A 16,331-nucleotide genomic window follows, 5' to 3' on the forward strand; every position below is an offset into this window, starting at 1 on the left:
GAAGAAATGTAAAAGTTTGAAAGATATTACACCCTGATATTGTGGAATATACTGTGAGGCTATGCATGTATCTTGCTTCTGAAATATTTTCACACTAATTTGAACATTCATCACTGGATCTTGCATTTAGCCATTATTACTGTGGTGTCCTAATGATGCTTTTCTAGCTCTCTTATTTCTTCTATATTTATTGATTAGAATTCTTCTGTGAGGATGATTTATCTCTTCTCCCTTATTTATTTATGTATTTATTTATTTAATCGTTTATATTAGTAGGGACTCATGGACGTTTATTTTGTTTTTTGTCATTATCCAATACTATTGTTATTCTTTTCCTCAAATCGTTTCCGGTTTAGCCATTGGAGGCTCTCCTAGTAGGCTCCGTTGTCCTTTTGCCCTACCTACCCCTTTGTGTCCTCCCTTCTCTTTTCCCACTGTCCCTGTCCCCCTCCCTCTCTTCCTGCCTTCTATCCTTCTTTTCTTTCTTTCTTTCAGTACTTTCTGTACTTGCTGGCACTACAAGATGTTTCAGGCATATCTTTTATTTCCCCTGCCAACAACACTAGAATCATCAATTTTCCAAAGATCTCTGGTTCTTTTTATTCAATAATGGTATTTTGAAAGAAATATCTGGGTATGTGTATGTGTCCTTACCACTGGGGTATCACTGCTTCTAGACCCTCTCAGTCAACAGAGCTAGACACCATATATATATATATATATACTAGCTCACATATACACATATATTTAAATGTATATCTATCTCTGTATGTATTAAAAATAAACATACATTCATATTGATATGTCTGATTCTAATCCAGAACATTCGTGTCTATTCCAGCATTCCCAACTTGCTTATTTTATCGTACCTTATTGTAAAAGAGAAATCTGGCTCTCATCTATAATATTTTTTACCTATTAATTGAAACATTCTATACATATAAAGTAGAATCAGAATTGCTAAATGGTAGCCCTATGACATTTTCCAACTAGAGTACAGTTTTTGTTCACAGTTCTTTATGATTTTAGCCTTTATAAGATCTGAGAAAACTTTTCCAGAGTTGCATAGTTTAGCTCATTCCTTCCCCACCCACTTCTGTGAGCTTATGTCATATATTTGCAATAGGGTTAGATTTGTCACAATCTGCGTTTCATCCTGCCTTCCCTACAACCTGATTTTTTTTTTCAATTTGAATACAGTAAGTCACTGTTTATAGTGTATAGTTCTATGGGTTTTGACTAAAGAATAGTGACACATTTACACAGTAATATAATGGGATAGTCCCATAACCCTACAAATTCCATTTTGAGGTCCCTTTGCATAGAAATATTCCCTTTCCCCCATCTCTTGGAAAGCCCTGATATATTTCCTTTTCCTACAATTCTGCCTTTTCCAGAAGACCACGTGAATGAAACAATATGATATGTAGCATTTGGGGTCTTTACAATTCTTGTCTAAAATTGCAAAGTTCAGGGAAGTTATACAAAAAGCAAACTGAACATCTAGGGTGCTGTACATGCAGGACATCATCTTGCCTATACCATCTGTTTTTGAACAGATTTTTCTTCCTCCCCTCATTCTATATCTTTTATTTTTTCAACAAAGTTTTAATAGTCAGCATGTTACAGGAAGTTAAGCTTCTGTTTGAAGTTTATGCTGTTTAGATGAGACTAGAGATGATGATAAATGGCATGAATAGTTTTTTTTCCAAGAAATTTTATGCATCTTCTCGGAAATTAAGTCTCAAAACTAGAATGCGTTCTTCAAAGTTTTGACAAAATTGTGAATTCTTCTCACTCTTAAAATTCTGATAGTCATGGATGATTTTCTACTAGTAGCAGAGGTCACATTTTCTTATCTAATAGTTTGATTCAACCAGAGTTTAAGAGTTTGTAAGATAAGTCCTACTGAGTGATGGTAAATATTCTCATTGAGGTAACTGAACAAATGAGCCAAGCTAGGGGGTGCTGCTCAATTCATGAGGCTTCTTTGTATCTAATTGAACTAGAGGGCATGCTGGCTACAATGATTTGGAAGAATACCCTGTTCCTCCACACTCTTCTAAATATGGACCCTCGCCAAGTTCAGGCCTCCAAGTCTGTGGGGCATCCAGAGACCTGGGTCTGAGTGCCAGAAGAAAACCCATAACAGTGTTTCTGAGCCGTAAGCTTCCGGGGAAATAGATTTAGGATCATGCCTTTTTATCTAAGTGACTTCTTTCAGTTATTATTACCTTTTTCTGGTTGTAGATGTTATGTAGCTCTATATTGGCTGTTGATCTTTTCTGTTCTTAAGAACCATGTTCTTGGGACCTCCCTGGTGGTCCAGTGGTTGAGACTCCATGCTTCCACTGCAGGGAGCACAGGTTTGATCCCTGGTCGGGGAACTAAGATCCCGCATGCCACGCGGCCAAAAAAGAACCATGTTCTATTCACAGTTTCAACTCCCTGTGTGTCAATCCCTCTTGACTGCCCCTCTGACCTTGTGGGTCTTTATGGTAATTGTAGCTTCCTACCTTCTGGTGATTAAATACCACCTCCTGGCCTCCTGGCCAGGCCATCATTTTCATGGATATCAATGAGCTCAGCTCTGTGTTCACCTCTCCCACTCTTAACTCATGTCCGTAGAGGAGAATCTCCAATAAACATCTTAGTGATGCCAGTGTCCCTCTCACCAGTACACTCCTGATGGCCTTCATTGAATAGCACTTTGTCTGGCACTCTGGTGGAACACAATCCATTGGTGGGTGTTCTGGCCTCAAATTCACCCCAGCAGACTTAAATGTTTTGGCCACCCTGATCAAGCACCTGCAGAGCTTCCTACCAGGTAAACTCACCTGGCTTCTGCCTGTAGGTGCTGATTCTTTCAATTCCTCTTTCCTCTCATATCAAGTGCAACATGTGCCCCATCAGGTTATGGTGGGACCTAGTCCTAGATAAGGGTCTAACAGCCAAAAGAGTAGGTGGGTGAAACTTCTGAGGGGGATACATGTTCACTTGTGGAGGGGAAACTCTGCATCATTTTCCAGTACAGATGTGCTATCTCTTATTTAGAAACAGGAGGTGGTGGGCACCTTTCCAAGATCTGAGGGGCCAGGTGGTTTACAAAGCCAGTATCCTCAGGAGCAACCATCTGCATATCAGCATCCATGTTACAGGGTCCCAAGTTTTTTTCCCTCCTGGTGCCCTAACGTTACTGTAACAGACCTGCAGTGGCTAAGATTTAAACATCTCTGTTTGACTCTAACTTATAGGGTTCACAAAGTTCCAGAACTAAGTTTTTGTATCTAATTGCCCTGACTTGGAGTAGATGAATATCTCTGAAATAATCCCCATTACCAGGAAAGCAAGATATTTCCACTGAACAGGTCAGGGTCATGCACATTGGAGTCACAGCAGGAGTTGGCATCACTTGAAGCACATGTGCGGAGAGTGGGGGACGATTCCTTATTTCCAGGCAAAATCCAGGTACTGTTTCCATAAAAGGAAGGTAGTGCTAAGTAGCAAACCTACAGATATCAAAAGAAAGCATTACCATAGATTGATTCCTATTTATTAAAATATTTATACATTCTGAGTTATTTGGAATCAAAATGAGCATTAAAAAAAGAAAGACCCTTAATAGAACACAAATTTGGGGCAGCCAAACCTCATGCCTTAGACCCAGAAATGTTCTTTCAGTTGCAGTCCTTCCATTTGTCTTCCAGAGCCTAGAACACCTGACTCTTCGGGAAACTGGAGAACGGAGGGAAGAGCCTCATTTATAGAAAGACTTTCACCAGTGGTTCATCCATTCGTTCAAGGAAACCAACTTTGAACCTACTATGTGATAGCGGCGCCGAGCTGAATATGTAGATCTAGACTCATAATCTCAGTCCCATTGCTGGCAGAGCTCTCAGGCAGTCCAGAGGGTAAGCATGAGGAAAGAAAAGAAACTCCAGGAAGACCGTGAGAGTGGACAGGTGGCAGTGATTAAGGACAAATTATGCCGAGGCCAAATGACAGTGTAATGCTGTGCTAATAATATCATTACATGAAGCGTAGGAGTAACGGTGACCACTCCCACGCACTGTGCTAAGAACTTGGGAGTAGATGCCCTTCTGTGTGATTATAATCAACTTTGGAGCGCTCCGAAACCCGCCCTCCGTCGTCGCCTCAGAGACTCGCACCCACTTCCCAGGCGGCGAGACCGGGTTGTTCCTTAGCGACCGCCACCAACTTGCCCGCAACCTGCCCGGGTCCGGCCGACCAGAGTGGGACGCCCGGGACCCCACGCCCAGGCCGAGGGCAAGCCCACCGGTGGGGACGACCCAGGTGCGAGGCAGGTGGATGGAGGCGCCTCCGGCTCCCGGCTCCCGCCCCCTCCTCCTCCCCTTCCCCGGGTGGGCCAGCGCGCGCGGGCCGGGAGCAGGGAGGCGGCCTGAGGGCGGCGATGGCAGCGGCGCGGCTGGGCGGGTCCTGGGGTCCCGGAGCGCGTCGGAGCGAGCGCACGAGACCCGCGGCGCGCCCGCCCTCCCGGACCGGAGAGGCGCCCACCGGCCGCAGCCGAGGGAACCAGGGAGCGCCAGGGGTAGGGCCGCCCTCACGTCGCCCCCGCTCGGCTCCTGGCTCTGCGTCGCCCCCGAGAGCCGCCCGAACGGCGGGGCCTCCGCGAGGAGCCGCGCGCGGAGGCCGAGGACGCCCGCAGCCCGAGGGAACCACCAGGGACCGGGCGGTCCTCGGCGACTTGGAATGCGGACTCCAGAGGCGGCGCGCACGGTCGGGGCAAGTTTCTCGCGGTTCGAAAAGAAGTAGTCCTGCAACTGACACTCATTTTACTAACTAGCTTTTCCTCTCTTATTTAAATAAGTTTATTTAGACCAAGAGGAAATGCTTCCCTGGAGTATTTGGGGTTGGGAACATTGTCCTGAAAGTTTTTGTATCCTGAGGTTATTTTTGTATGTATATTTGTTAACTTCCTATCTAATTAGAAATCCTTAAGATATTCTTAAAGGCACAGTACAGGATCGCTGTGGCGCTTGAGCATCTTGTTATCAAGTTAGTTAGAATCTGCCTTCCAGGTGTGGGATCAAAGCCAGTCCCTCGCGGATGGTTTTGCTTATTAGGCTTTTGCGCTCTGAGTCTCACCAGGTTCTTAGATCTTGTGTGGCTGATTTGAGTAACGTGCTACCGCGAGGTTATGGGGCCTCTACCAGTGCACCTGCGTGTGAAGTTTGTTTCCAAAGGGAAACAGGTGGGGATGGATCGTGCAGTTCTCTGTCCTGCCTGGCTGAAAATTTTCTCACGTGCCGATATTAGCTGCTTGAAGTTTAACTTCAGGTAAGTGTGCCTATCCAAAAATAATGACTCGTAAACATGTTAACTTTAAAAGAAATGAAACACGTTTGTTTCTCTTAAGTTTAGTTACTGAGACAAAGTTGACCAAGTAACTAATTTTGTTCTCTTAGTTGAAATCATTTAAATTAAATCAAACAGAACAAAACAAACACCTCTTATCAGTGTGAGTTATCTGTGTCTCTTTTTGCAACATTCCAGCGTTGAGGAGTGGGGAGCAACCCCTTTTAATTTTGATCTTCATCAGAAACTTGTTATTGCCTCTTCAATAGGTTTGTTAAACAAGCTAAGTCTTCCGTTGCTTGAGGGACTAGAACTGTGTAACATATCAGGGATTCCTGCTCGACATAATGTATTTTAATATCTTTTTCAATTAGTTCCTTTTACTGGGAACTTATTTGAATCTCAAATTTAGTTAGGATTGAGGTTTTACTTCTTTTATAAACAATTGTAATATAGCAACATACGCAATCTGGAAGGATTTTGAGAAAAGCACTTTTAAAAACTGGAAATATCTACGTTGAAATACTAATATTTAAATACTGAGACAAGTGAAACTGATCAAACACTTAAGCATTCTTTCTTTGCCCTTAGCAAGACATACTGGAGCAGAATACCTTTTCAGAGGATTTCTCGAAAATCTACATAAAACATGCATTTTTAACTTTCCTGGACTTCAAATATAAAGTAGAGATCTTTAAAAACCGGACTATACACGCCAAGAGGCTTCTCTAACAAAGCTTATCTCTTTTTCCCCTATTCCCACAGTATCTACCTTCCCCATGATATGCTAATTATTTTTACGTAAATGTTCTTAACAGGAAAAATAGGAGGCCATCTCCTCACATATGTAAAATCTTGACCCAAAACTGGTTTCATTATTTTAAATTTTTATTTAGCATCTTTAAAAATAAGGGATTTTAAAATAATAAAATCTTAAAACAACACTTGCATTTTTGTGAAGAGATTTGTTATTACTTAATTTTGTTGATTTACAATAAGGCATTTCCTTTTAGCTATTTCTTGTGGGTGGGAAATAGTATTTCTGAAAATTATGGCAAATATCTGAGTAATTTTGATAAAATTGAAAGTTAGTTTTAATGATAGATGAGAAAGGATTTTAATCTTTTTACTGGATCATATCATACAGATGAAGTTTATTATGAGCTGGAATTGAAATATACAATGGTTGAGATGGGTTTGGGGAAATTGTAACTTTAGATTTTTTTTTTTTTTTTTTAATTAGGGGAATGTTTAACTTTCTTGCAGTCAGGGTGTGCCTTAGCTGCCCTTTGGTGATGAGGGCCAATTCACAATAACTTACAGCTGCGACTCTTCTGACACCCACTCCGCAAACTTCAGGTCTTTCTCAAGGTAAAGTGCCATTTTTATTGTAATCTTTATGTATTTTTCAGTTGTTTAACATGTTTAAAACTGTGCTGTCATATTAATTCCGTTCCTAGCTTTATTTTATTAATTATTTATTTGTTTATTGCTTGCTTGCTTGCTTGCGGTACGCGGGCCTCTCACTGCTGTGGCCTCTCCCGTTGCGGAGCACAGGCTCCGGGCGCGCAGGCTCAGTGGCCATGGCTCAAGGGCCCAGCCGCTCCGTGGCATGTGGGATCCTCCCAGACCGGGGCATGAACCTGTGTCCCCTGCATCGGCAGGCGTACTCTCAACCACTGTGCCACCAGGGAAGCCCCTAGCTTTATTTTTTATGTGTCACTGACAGTTTCTGAGTGATGTCTGCCTAACTCCATGTTTTCCATAGGCCTTGTAGTTTATATTGCAAGATTTTTCAGTTTGGTGACTTTTTTTTTAGCACTGCATATGTTAGATTATAGCAGAACTTCCTGTATATCTGCCTGTATATGTTTATATAGGTACTTTATTATGTATGTTCTGAAATGTATCATTTGTGGGATAAGTAATGTAATTATGCCTATTGCAATGCTGAGATATATCTCTTTCAGTTATCGCTGTATATCAAACAATCCTGGAACGTGGTAACTCAAATTAAAATTAAATTAAAAGCTTAAATGAAAAGCTTAGTAGCTTTTAATATCTCTCATGGTTCCGTGGCTTGACTGGGCTCAGCTGGGCAGTTTGCTGCTGCCCTCACTTGGGGTCTCATGTGGTTATAATCAGATGGCAGCTGGGGCTGGAGGCGTCTGAGGTCAACTGGTAGGTTATGATGACTGTGTGTCCCTCTCTCTCCAAGTAGCCCCAGGGCCTCTTCTCTCCATCTGGTGTCTCCGTGTGTTATCCCTAACAGAGTAGCCACATTTCTTATATGGAAACTCAGGGTCATCAAGAAGCATAAAAGTGGAAACCGTCGGGCATTCTTAAGCCTTAGACCTGGATCTGCACAGCATCACTTTCCCCACCTCCAATAGGCTAAGCAGTTACAGGGCATCCCTGACTCTAGAGATGAGAAATCAGCAGTATCCCTTGATGGGGAAAATAGCAAAGCATCTGTGACTGTCTTTAATCCACCGCAGTATTCTTCACTAACAGTTTTTTAGATGAATATCGTAAGATTTCAGAGCCAGAAGATTTTTAGCAATCATTTACTCTAACATCATCAATTTACATGAAAGGGTATAGGAGCAAAGTAACACAATAAAAGAACTGGAGCTATAACCCTCTCTTATTGTTTTAAATTTCTCATAACCCATGAAAATCTGCTGGGATATGGTAGGTAATAAATATATACTTGCTGACATAGAAATTCATTAGTAAATAAAACTTAAGCTTCTGATAATATTCCACATAAAGGAGCACCCGTGTTTCTAACTAACTTATTAGAAACATGCTTGCATTTTCCAAAAGGCACTAAGACTTGAGAATTATTTTAAATGATAGCAGAACAAGGTATTTCTGGATATCAAGGAAGTTTAACTATTTTAAAATAATTACTGTGACTTCTTCAAACACACACACACAAACACAGAGAAATGGAATTTTACAAGACAGTGAATCTAAGATAAATCTTCTATTCCTAAGGAATATATGACATCCTTATGGTCTAATACCAAGTTCATTGTGCCTTAGGTAATGTTTGACCCCTCACATTCACCTCACTCCAAAAGTGTCCTTAAGAGACATTTTTGTCAATAATGTGTAAATATACATTTACTGTGTAAATGTGCACTTCTTACACAATAAATTAGGATGAGGAAACCTGTTTTTATTAACAAAAGGTTACTCTCCTAATGAAAGGATGATATTCTTTCATGCCTGAATTAAAAAATACATGTACTCAAAAAACTCATTATATGTACAACATAACAGGAAAAAAAATCTATTGCTTTAAGTGAGGCACATAATGAACTGTTTTCAAACTTTCCTGACCTTCAGTATGTCTATCCATCTCAGTTTAGCTCCCCCCACCCCCCTTTTTTTAAACTAGTGTTATCATCTTCTAATTTTTACATCAATTACCCCAATTTAAAGGCACCAGTGGAATTCTACTCCTTCTCTATGTTTTCTCTTTTAGCTCCCTTCTTTCCCTCCTAGGTGTTTTAATTCTGATAACAGTTATTCTTCCCTTTCTGCTTAGACTCATCTTCTTTATTTATAAATGTTTTCTGTATTCCATTTGTTTCTCAAAAAACAAAAATATATTTATTGCCTTTTATATTTTTGGAACTGCTAATTGTCCATTTTTCTATTGGGGTTTTTCTTTTTCTTATTGATTTGTTAGTCTATTACTTCATGAAGAAGATAATGTGTTAATTGGAAATAATAGTAGTTGCTTACTTTTTCTAGTATTTTTCTTCATTCTTGTAAGTAAAGGGAATAATATTTTCTTATGAATTCAGATTCTGCTGTCAATAATAATGTTTCTTTTTTGTTTTATACTGTAAATAGAATGTTAGGATTTTGTTAATAAATGAAGCTCTAATGTCTATGCCTTCAGAGAACTGCATAAAGCTGCTTATAAACTGGATGTAAGGAAATCTCACTGATGTTATAGAGAAAGACTTATGCAACCTCTTTTAGAAATATTAAGTCTCAGCATCTTATGTTCCTTTTCCATTTTTGTTCCTGTGTGGCAGGAGACCGTTGATGGCAGTTTAATGGTCATGGGACTTTTCAGACATTCATAACGCTGGGACTGATACCTTTGTTAAAATGGGAATCTAAATAGCCTTACCTCCTCCAATCTGCCCTTTGTATCCATGGATCCACATCTGCAGCATATGGAAAATATCTGGAAAAAATTGAAAAAGTTCCAAAAAGCAAAACAAAGTTATTGCACACAAGTAACTATTTATGTAGCATTTACATTGTATTGGGTTGGCCACAAAGTGCCTTCAGTTTTTAAGTAAAAATAAAAAACACATTTTTCATTTTCACCAAGAACTTTATTGAACAAAGTGTTTACCTTTTTGGTCCACTACCTTCTGCCATTTTTCAGGCAACTTCATAATTCTATCTTCCCAAAACTTATCTTTTTGACCAAAGAACTGGTCCAGGTGCCTTTTACAGTCTTCCAGATAATTGAAATATTTTCCATTAAGAGAATTTTGTAAAGACCAAAATAAATGGAAATCCAAAGGTGCCATGTCTGGTGGATATGGCGGATGAATCAGGACTTCCCAGGCAAGCTGTAACAGTTTTTGCCTGGTCATCAAAGAAACATGTGGTCTTCCATTAACACTTTCCACTTGGAAGGTTATGCGTTTTCTGTTGACTAATTTCAGATGCTTTTCGTTGAGTGCTGCTTTCAGTTGGTCTAACTGGAAGCAGTACTGTTTGGAATTAATCATTTAGTTTTCCAGAAGGAGCTCATAATAGAGGACTCCATTCCAGTCCCACCATATACACAGCATCACCTTCTTTGGATGAAGACTGGCCTTTGGTGTGGTTGATCGTAGTTCATTTCATTTATCCCATGATCTCTTCCATTCAACATTATTGTACAATATCCACGTTTCATCACCTGTCACAGTTTGTTTTAAAAACAGAAAGTTTTCATTACGTTTAAGAAAAGAATCACATGCGGAAATATACAGTAAGGAAGGTTTTTTTCACTTAACTTATGGGGAACCCAAACATCAAAGCGATGAACTTAACCAATCTAGTGCAAATGATTTTCAATGCTTGATTTGGATATTTTGAGTATGTAGGCTATTTCCCTTGTGGTATAAGGCTGATTGTTCTCTATTAATGTCTCAATTTGATCACTATCAACTTCAACTGGTCCATCCGACCTTGGAGCATCATCCAGCGAGAAATCTCCAGGACAAAACTTTGCAAACCACTTTTGACATGTTCTATTAGTCACAGCACCTTCTCCATACACTGAACAAATCTTTTTTTTTTTTTTTTTTTGCGTTTCAGTTGTGTTTTTACCTTTCTTGAAATACTAAAGCATAATATGCAAAAAATGTTGCTTTTTTCCCCCATCTTCAATATTAAAATGGCTATACAAAAATTCACCAATTTCGATAAGTTTTTTTTTTTTAAAGCTGTCACAATACAGTCTAACAAAATTGTTTCAAATGAAGTAAAAGACAACTAAGTGCTACTAGAGCCATCTTATGGAAAAACACAAATGAATCTTTTGGCCAACCCAATATTTACAACTATTTACAGAGCACGTACATTGTATCAGATATAAGTAATCTAGAGAAGTAAAGTATATGGGGGGGTTGTGCATAGGTTATATGCAAATACTACACCATTTTATATATGAGACTTGAGCATGTGTGGATTTTAGTATTCTCAGGGCGTCCTGAAACCAATCCCCCGTGGGTACTGAGGAGCTACTGTACTAACTACTATAAGAATGTAATGAGCCCATGGTCGGGAAAGCATTTTATAAATTATAGATCATTATTTATCTTGTTTTCAATTCCTTTTTTTATTAGATGTGAAAATTCGATTTAATCATTTCTAAAGTCTCTACCAGTTTGCACTGTGTGAAATTCTCTAAACTGTTACTAAGGGAGACCCAACACACATTCATTTGAACTTAATAATTGTGTGGTAAAACTGAGTGCACAGAACATCCTCTCTGAGAGTTAGAATCCCCATCATCTGTCTACCTTTTAAGCTTTGCCTAAACAAAGGGCGTTTTGTGACAAGGTGTGGTTGGCCTCCCTGACTTCACCCTCTTCATTATGTGATGGACATAATTCTAAGACACTCTGGTTTCCCTGAATAACTTATTATCTATCTGTAATGTGACATTTAAAATATTTGAAGATATTTATGTAATTACTCTCTGTCATCTGTTAAAGAAATTCCAAAAGCTTCTGGTATAACATGGTCTTAGCAGCACCTCGCCCTTAACCAAATATGACATCATTCTCCTTGTACCCTTGTAGAATGCAACTATTTTCTTCTTGTCTTTCACACTTGCATACTGAAAAACATTTTTCCCCTTTCCTTTTTAAAAAGTTATTTATTTACCCTTGTCAGATTCATAACCAGATAGGTTTGAAAGGGCTTGAGATTTCGAGTGAGAAACTCTTACCGAACTGAACTCAGGTTCACTTACCTGACACACAGCAAAGCCAATCTACTGACACTGGTTGAGGTGAAGGAAAGTACAACATTTATTGCAGGACACTGAGCAAGGAGAATGAACAGCTAATGCTCAAAAGACCTGATCTCCCTGATGGCTTTCAGGCAAGGATTTTTAAAGGCAACATTATGGGTGAGGGTTTTAAGGTCCCTGATTAGCTCATGGACATTCTTCTGATTGGTTAGTCATGAGGTAACAGGGTAATGTTTGGGGAATCTTGATCATCAGTCTTCTGGTTCCAACCAGTCTGGGCTCTATGTGCTTGTGGTCATTGGGTAGTCAACATCCTCTACCAGTGGGGGTCTTAGCATCTGCAGAACAACTCAAAGATATGCATTAGATTGTTACCTATACCCCTTTCAGGAGGAACTAGGAGTCCTGTGACTCTGTTGTTCAAGCTATTATTCCTTGCTTGACTGCTTTCCTTTGTTTCTGCATTTTCCACTTCTCTCATAATTAGCTGTTTGGGTCTGCTCTTTGGAACTCTGGGAGGGCCTAGGAGGCTAAAGCTCTTTCTACAAACAAGAAGAGGGGACACAGAGTGTATTGTACCTACTGGACTGTAAGAGAATAATAGCAGTGAAGATGGGGAGAAGTAATCAGGTTTGAGATACATGGTGGAAGTAGTACTGAGGGGAATCTGCTTAATAATTGTATGTTGGGAAGAACTGAAGTAGCAAAAGGGGGGAAATCAAGGATAAATCCCAGGGATTTGGCCTGGCATGTGGATAGAAGTGAATTCCTGTGGCAGGGAAGACCCGGAGAGAAGGGATTGTATAGTGCAGTGGATGTGAGAGCATGGGCGCTGGAGACAGAAAGGGTTTGCTTGCTTCCATCTTCATCACATACTGGCCACGGGCAAGTTTCTTAAATTCTGTTCCTTAGTTTCCTCATGTATAAAATGAGAATTATAATACCTGTCTCATCACTTGCTCTAAGGATTGAAGAAGATGCTACATTAAAATTATTTAGAACAGTGCTTGACATAGTGAGTTTTATCTCACTGAATGGAGAACAAAAAAAATTTGATATGTATAGTTTGAGATACCTGTTGGACCTCTGAGCAGAGATGCATGTTTATGTCATAGGATGGTGGCAGTGAAGATGCAAAGAAGTGATCCAGTTTGAGATTTATGTTGGAGGTAGGTCCGAAGCGATGTGGCAATAGAGGGTCATGGTTGATTGGATGGACTCTGAAGACAGACTGGGTTTGCAGTTTGCATCCCATCTCCACCACTTACTAGCTAGGGGCATATGTTGTAACCTGAGTGCCTCAGTTTCCTCATGTTTGAAATGAGAAGCCTAATGGAAACTATCTCCTAGTTTGGTTCTAAGGATTAAAAATCTAATATATCAAATGTATGGTATGTGCCAGATATTAAGGATGAAGGATCAGGAGTCACATTTTACTTGCTGAAGTGGGTTTTCAATATACAAGTGAAGATGTGTTGAATGAATGAGTGCAGAGATCACGAAGACTCAGTGCTCAAGGTATAAACTAGGCACTTGTCAGCGTACTGATGGTTCTTAAAGCTCAAGGACTGAATGAAATCTCACAGATTTAGTCTATGGATTGCAAAACTAATGCATGGTGTGTACTGATTATTATTAAAGGGAGAATGATCCAACAAAGTAGAAAAAAAGAAAAGATGAGAAGCACTTCACAATTAAGGTCATTGCTCAGGTATACTCAGATGACATGGAAGTAGCAGGGAGTCAGAAATAATTGTATACCTCACTAATTTTTAGGGAAAAACTAATTCCTAAATTAACTCATGAAACAAGTCTCATTGGAAGATCTATACCACAAATTATCTTTCATTTAACATTTCGCTTAATGTCTTCACATTAGATTGTAGGCTTCTGTGGCTCACATGTGTGGTGTATTTCTTTTGGTATGTCATTGCCCCTGGCATGGTGGAATGTAGTAGAAAGTGCTCACTTTAAATACCTTTTAAATTAATCATTTAATGTGGTGACTGACATATCTTTTCCTTAGCTACTGGGGCCTGAATCATTTTGTCTGAGGAAGGCATTTAAGTGGACAGCTCACTTTCCTGCCGTGCCCCAGCTCCTCACCCTCAGTGACTGACCTTGGAAAACTGATCAAAGCTCAGTGGTCAAGTTTCAGGATACATCTTAATTTATGCATGTAGAATCCAGAAATTATCTTTTGCCGCCTACAACAGCCTAGGTGGAAAGTGAAAAGATAATGGGTTTGGGGTTTGAACAAACCAATGGTGGAATTTCAGATACTCACTAGAGCAGAACCTTTGCCAGTTTCATAACATTCTGAACCATAGTGGTCTCATATAAAAAATGGAGATGAAGACACCTACCTCATAATGCTTGAAGGTGCTGAATGAGATATGTCCTCAAATGATTGTTTTATTTTCTATCCTGCAAAATGTGCTTTGCCTCAGGAAGGGTTGTGGGTGTTTATAAATTCCCATTTAACTGTGTGCACCAACTACAGATACACTCTTCATCAATTCATTGAATTCATAAATTCAGCCTATTTTGAAAAGGATGCATACATACATCCTTAAGTAGTGAGTGTATGTGTGAATATGTATTTGTGGCTATAAAATTAGAGTTACAGGAATGTACTGTTTACTTTTACAGACATAAATTACTTTTCTTATTATTTCTAAATCGTTCTTCAAATGTAATAGGAGAGATTTTTTTTTTATTTTTATTTTTTTTTCGGTACGCGGGCCTCTCACCATTGTGGCCTCTCCCGTTGCGGAGCACAGGCTCCGGACGTGCAGGCTCAGCGGCCATGGCTCACGGGCCTAGCCGCTCCGCGGCATGTGGGATCTTCCCAGACCGGGGCACGAACCCGTGTCCCCTGCATCGGCAGGCGGACTATCAACCACTGCGCCACCAGGGAAGCCCCAGGAGGGATTTTTTATAATTGTAGTTTTTTTTTTTTTTTAAAGAGATTTAGCAGCATTCATAGTCAGGGGCTGTCATGGTCTCATTATTTCCTGGCCCCCAGAGGAGAGCTGTGTTAATTAAGTACATTTAATGAGGAAAATTAATGCCTCTTTGCCTATGTTCTCCTTAAGCTACTACTGTTTCTTTACTTATTAATGCTTGTTATAATTTATTAACCATGAATTATACATCTCAGTAAGTGAAACCTTTCTTCTCTGCTCCTGCCTCCCCTCCCCAGACTGAAATTACCAGGTAGAAATTTGCATAAAGTTACAAGCCAGTCAGTCAGCTTCTTGAGAATAAAGTTGTCGTTGAACAGTTTCTAGTAGTGCTGGATGTCAGAAAAATTCAACAGCTTTTCTGGAGCCAATGCTGATTTTCATTTTCAAGCCAGGAGCTACACATATAAATCATGTGCAGCACAGTGTACCTGTCTTTGGAAAGCTGGTTACAGTCACGTATATTTATTAGTTTTCTCCAGTTGAGAGCTGCATGTTTTCTTTGTTCTCCTGTTCTGTATCTTTGTATCTAGCAAACAACACACACACACACACACACACACACACACACAATTCCTTATTACAAATATGGTGCATTTTTTGTGACATTTTATAGCATGATTATTTTTCCCACCTTCATCTCCATACCATTGCTTCATTGGTACTTTAAATAAACTGGATTTTTTGCTGTACGTGGCTGTTTACAAGTTGTCATTTTGTCACTAGAGGTTTTTTTTTCTCTTAATACACTGCGTAACAGATTAATACTGTTGTCGAGACATGTGAATTGACTTATCCTTTATTTGTGGATTTGTGAAAACATGTATTTGTCTTCTAAAGAGATACCCCCAACTTCTCTGGTTTTTGTTTTTTTAATGAAGAGTCAGTTTTTTGAGACTTATCCAATTTACTTAATCTCTGTGCCTTGATTTTCTCACCTAAAAAATGGATTGTATGAGTGAATTGAAGGAGGTAATTTGTGCATAATACTTAGCACAGAGCTTAGTTTAACTCTTGGCCCTGGCTGTGGCAGTTACTTCATGAAAAGATGGGGTCCTTGATACGTCTTCTTGAGTCTTTATGGGCTTCGTTATGGCTTTTGCTAATAGAAATGACTCTTTACCCAGCCCAGGTAATTTCCTCCCATCTCTTGTTTTGCTGTGTCTGTGAGCTCTGAGTTGACATGTAAATATCTGACTACTCTTGAGTCTGCGACACTGGAAGGGCCATGTGTAGGCTTTATGGTCCACTGCCTTAGCTGAGCCTAGGATTCCAGCCATTTCTATCAAGAGAGCAGGCATGTGAATAAATCAGTCTTGAATGTTCCAGATTAGCCCATCTATCACAGAAACCTCTGCTCATGCCCCACACCACAGAAGAATTTCTTACCCAAGCCCTGCCTGAGTTCCTGATCCACACAACATTGAAATTTAAGAAAATGGTTGTGCTGTATAAGCCACTAAGTTTTGGGGCAGCAGTAGATAACTGGAACACTGATATATAGAAATAAAATGGCTTTT

Source organism: Mesoplodon densirostris, chromosome 1, assembly GCF_025265405.1.
Source record: "Mesoplodon densirostris isolate mMesDen1 chromosome 1, mMesDen1 primary haplotype, whole genome shotgun sequence".
Taxonomy (NCBI): Eukaryota; Metazoa; Chordata; class Mammalia; order Artiodactyla; family Ziphiidae; genus Mesoplodon; species Mesoplodon densirostris.